This window comes from Coenobita brevimanus, chromosome 36 (genome assembly GCF_032717465.1).
Source record: "Coenobita brevimanus isolate Jiangsu-jjx chromosome 36, ASM3271746v2, whole genome shotgun sequence".
Lineage (NCBI taxonomy): Eukaryota > Metazoa > Arthropoda > Malacostraca > Decapoda > Coenobitidae > Coenobita > Coenobita brevimanus.
This window is the reverse complement of record NC_136989.1, coordinates 5,232,860-5,237,859: the sequence shown is the minus strand read 5'-3', so window position 1 is coordinate 5,237,859 and position 5,000 is coordinate 5,232,860. Positions and strand designations below refer to the sequence as shown.

The 5,000-nt window shown below is 46.0% G+C and overlaps 1 protein-coding gene across 1 annotated transcript in view; it reads left to right on the top strand.

Annotated features, from left to right (window-relative positions):
- Tsp97E (Tetraspanin 97E) overlaps positions 1-5,000 on the top strand; it is a 19,142-nt gene that overhangs the window by 12,994 nt on the left and 1,148 nt on the right. The gene's annotated exons all lie outside the window — the stretch shown is intronic.

The window sequence follows — 5,000 nt, the reverse complement described above, 5'->3', positions numbered from 1 at the left end:
ATGGCTGACATTAAAATATCTTCAGTTGATGTATTTTCTGCCATCACTGGCCTCAGTACTAACAAGGCATATGGGCCTGATGGGGTCCCTCCTGTTGTTCTCAAGAACTGTGCTTCTGTGCTTACACCCTGCCTAGGCAAACTCTTTCGCCTTTGTCTGTCAACTTGTACCTTTCCTTCTTGCTGGAAGTTTGCTCTCATTCAGCCAGTCCCAAAGAAGGGTGACCACTCCCAACCCTCCAACTATCGTCCAATTGCTTTAACGTCCTGTATTTCAAAAGTTTTCGAGTCAATTCTTAATAGAAAAATTTTAAGGCATCTTTCCTATCACAACCTTCTTTCCGATCGTCAGTATGGGTTCCGTCAGGGACGCTCCACTGGCGATCTTCTCACCTACCTTTCAGACTCCTGGTCATCCTCCTTTCGGGACTTTGGCGAAAGCTTTGCCATTGCACTTGACATCTCAAAGGCTTTCGATCGAGTCTGGCATAAATCTTTAATTTCCAAACTACCCTCCTACGGTTTCTATCCTTCTATCTGTGCCTTCATCGCTAGCTTCCTTTCTGGTCGTTCTATAGCCGCTGTTGTAGATGGCCATCGTTCTTCTCCTAGATCTATCAACAGTGGTGTTCCTCAGGGCTCTGTCCTATCACCAACTCTCTTCCTTTTATTCATCAATGATCTTCTAAGCTGTACATCTAACCCTATCCACTCATACGCTGATGACTCCACCCTTCACCTTTCCATTCGGTTCCCGCAACGCCCATCTCAGCAGTTACTTCAACAGACAAGGGATGAGGCTATGGCACACCTAATGTCTGACTTGGCTCATATCTCTGACTGGGGTAAAAATAATATGGTTGTCTTTAATGCATCTAAGACTCAGTTCTTACACCTATCAACCCGTCAAAATCTTCCACAGGTATACCCACTAATGTTTAATAATATTCAGATTAATCCTGCATCATCCTTGAACATGCTTGGGGTTTCATTTACTCGGGACTTATCTTGGAAAGATCATATTACATCTCTTGTAAAATCTGCTTCCAAGAGATTGGGTGTGCTAAGCCGACTCCGCTCTTTCTTTACTCCTGCACAATTGTTGACTCTATACAGGGGTTTTATCCGCCCCTGTGTGGAGTACAACTCTCATGTGTGGGGAGGCTCCCCACATACAGCTCTTCTCAATAGGGTGGAGTCAAAGGCTTTTCGTCTCATTAACTCTCCTCCTCTTACTGACTCCCTTCAACCTCTGTCTCTTCACCGCACTGTTGCATCTTTATCTCTTTTCTATCACTACTTCAATGGTCACTGCTCCTCTGAACTGTCTGCTTGCATTCCTCCACCTCTACGACGGGCGCGTAGCACCCGTCTGGCAGCAAACTCTCATCCCTTTTCTGTCCAACTCTCTAATGCAAGAGTTAACCGTTACTCCCAGTCCTTCATTTATGCAACAGGTCAGCTCTGGAACTGTCTCCCTCTGTCTGTATTTCCTGCTGCCTGTGATCTCCAGTCTTTCAAACATAGTGTGTCCAGGCATCTCAAAATGATCGGATCTTGAATTTGGCTGTCTGTTGTATTTTGTTTTTCTCTTGGAGGGAACTGTTCCTGCGGGCTCATGGCCTTTGGTTCCTTCTTCCTCGCATTATTACATCTCTGTCTGTATTGCCGCGCGTGAATTAAGCCGCGTGGGCAGCGTGTGAAGGGCCTCATTGAACTTCATTGATTTCTAAACCGCGCAGGAAAACCGCGCGGGAAAAAACCGCTCGTGTGAAGCTAGCCTAATATAGAGCTTTACTTGTATGCTGTCCCTGCCTCAAGCTCCCTAACACTTGTTCTGTAGTGATTTGTTTTTCGATATGGCTGTTTAATATAGAGCTTTACTTGCATGCTTTCCCTTCCTCAAGCTCCCTAACACCTGTACTTTAGTGATTTATTTTTGGATATGGCTGGTTAATATAGAGCTTTACTTGCTTGCTCTCCCTTCTTAAAGCTCCCTAACGCCTGTACTTTAGTGACTTAGCCTTTCTTATCTACAAGAGTCCCCTCATAATTTGAATCCATGTGGCTTTACATTGAGTGACAAGCCAAATGGTTTCCTGTAAGCCAAGAAACCATTTACAACGCTGGGTGGTAACCATATAACCAAACCATACGTGCTGCCTACGTGTCAACAAGTGGGTTGGTGGAGGGTTAGTGCCCCTCCCCGTAAAACAACTAACTCAAAGTCAAATGGCCACCCCTTACCGGATTATGGCGTCTGGCAATAGATAGATAGATAGACAAATGGCCACCCCTTACCAGATTATGGCATCTGGCAATAGATAGATAGATAGACAAATGGCCACCCCTTACCGGATTATGGCATCTGGCAATAGATAGATAGATAGACAAATGGCCACCCCTTACCGGATTATGGCGTCTGGCAATAGATAGATAGATAGATAGATAGAAAATACCAATCTTTATAATCAGGGCAACATGGAGGTGATTTGCTTGTGGCCACCCTTTACGGGATTATGGCGTCTGGCAATAGATAGATAGATAGATAATTTCTTTTTCCAAAATTCTTCCAATCTTTTCAAAATCATCTGTCTGTAAACGAACAAGATATATTGAAATAAAAACATATATATAAATGAGGTGCCTCTTGTAGTGTTAGGCTTATAGAAAATGGTGATGAGGTTTTATGCATGGTAGGTGGTTGTGGCCGTCATCCACTCACTTGATGTAGTGCTGCCTACTTCTTTTCCTGTGTGTGTCCTCCTCTCTTCCTATTTCCGTCATCCACTCACTTGATGTAGTGCTGCCTACTTCTTTTCCTGTGCCTGTCCTCCTCTCTTCCTATTTCCATCATCCACTCACTTGATGTAGTGCTGCCTACTTCTTTTCCTGTGTGTGTCCTCCTCTCTTCCTATTTCCATCATCCACTCACTTGATGTAGTGCTGCCAACTTCTTCCTTAGCCTTTATCATTCTTTTTCTGTGCCTGCCCTCCACTCTTCCTATTTCCATCATCCACTCACTTGATGTAGTGCTGCCTACTTCTTCCTTAGCCTTTATCATTCTTTTTCTGTGCCTGCCCTCCTCTCTTCCTATTTCCATCATCCACTCACTTGATGTAGTGCTGCCTACTTCTTCCTTAGCCTTTATCTTTCTTTTTCTGTGCCTGTCCTCCTCTCTTCCTATTTCCATCATCCACTCACTTGATGTAGTGCTGCCTACTTCTTCCTTAGCCTTTATCATTCTTTTTCTGTGCCTGCCCTCCACTCTTCCTATTTCCATCATCCACTCACTTGATGTAGTGCTGCCTACTTCTTCCTTAGCCTTTATCATTCTTTTTCTGTGCCTGTCCTCCTCTCTTCCTATTTCCATCATCCACTCACTTGATGTAGTGCTGCCTACTTCTTCCTTAGCCTTTATCATTCTTTTTCTGTGCCTGTCCTCCTCTCTTCCTATTTCCATCATCCACTCACTTGATGTAGTGCTGCCTACTTCTTCCTTAGCCTTTATCATTCTTTTTCTGTGCCTGTCCTCCTCTCTTCCTATTTCTCCCATCTTTCCTGTCACCTCTTATTGCTTTTCTTTCCTTTACAGGTGGCTTTACATTGAGTGGCAAGCCAAATGGTTTCCCTTACTGGATTATGGCATCTGGCTAGAGATAGATAGACAGATAGATAGACAGATAGACAGTACACATCAGGAAACTAACACACACACACCTGGGGGGGTTTGGGGGGGTACTGAGCCCCCCTGAAGGAAATTTTTGAATATGTACCAATGTCATAGATGTTTTTGAGGCTGTATATATATTCAAAGTCCAGATGAGTACAAAGAAAAAATTGAATTACGCTTTTTTCACACACACAAAACGTGATGAGTGTTTGGGGTTGTGAGAGGTAGACCGAGAAAGACCTGGGATGAGGTCATTAAGTGTGACCACAGGGATAAGGCACTGAATAGGGAGGCTGCCAGAGATCAAGCAGCATGGAGAGCCGCCATTAGGTGACCAAGGCCGACACACGCAAGCTTGTTGGAGCATTTATAAACCCTTCCTTCTGCCTGTGGGTGACTCTACACTGAGTGACAAGCCAAATGGTTCCTGTACACCAGGAAACCATACGCAGTACAATAAATAATAATGGGGTGGAGAGGTATATGAGAGAGGGAGGTGTGAGCTGGGGGGATGGAGAGTGAGAGACTGACGAGGAGAGTGTATGTGAGTGAGGTGGAGGGGGGGAGTGGGAGGGGGAGGCCAAGGATGAGATGGAGGGATGGAGTGGAGAGGTATATGAGAGAGGGGGGTGTGAGTTGGGGAGCAGGGGAGTGAAATGGCGGGGGACAGGGCGACATGGAGGCGATTTGTTTGTGGCCACCCCATACGGGATTGAGGCATCTGGCAATAGATAGATAGATAGATATTGCTGTAATATGGTTGCATACATCCAATACGCAACTAGTGGTTTATAACGGCACAAATCCCAGCACAACACAGCTATGACAGTCTCACCCAGTGCAGCACGGGTCCCACGCCAGGCACAGTGGGAGTCTTTGTGAGTTAGGCTGAGTTAGGGTCCATAAGTACCAGTCCAGCAGGCAGGGTGACAGTATCAGAGTCCATAAGTACCAGTCCAGCAGGCAGGGTCACAGTATCAGGGTCCGTAGGTACCAGTCCAGCAGGCAGGGTGACAGTATCAGTTTATAAGTACCAGTCCAGCAGGCAGGGTGACAGTATCAGGGTCCGTAAGTACCAGTCCAGCAGGCAGGGTCACAGTACCAGAGTCCTTAAGTACCAGTCCAGCAGGCAGGGTGACAGTACCAGAGTCCTTAAGTACCAGTCCAGCAGGCAGGGTGACAGTACCAGAGTCCTTAAGTACCAGTCCAGCAGGCAGGGGCACAGTATCAGGGTCCGTAGGTACCAGTCCAGCAGGCAGGGTGACAGTACCAGAGTCTATAAGTACCAGTCCAGCAGGCAGGGTGACAGTACCAGAGTCCTTAAGTA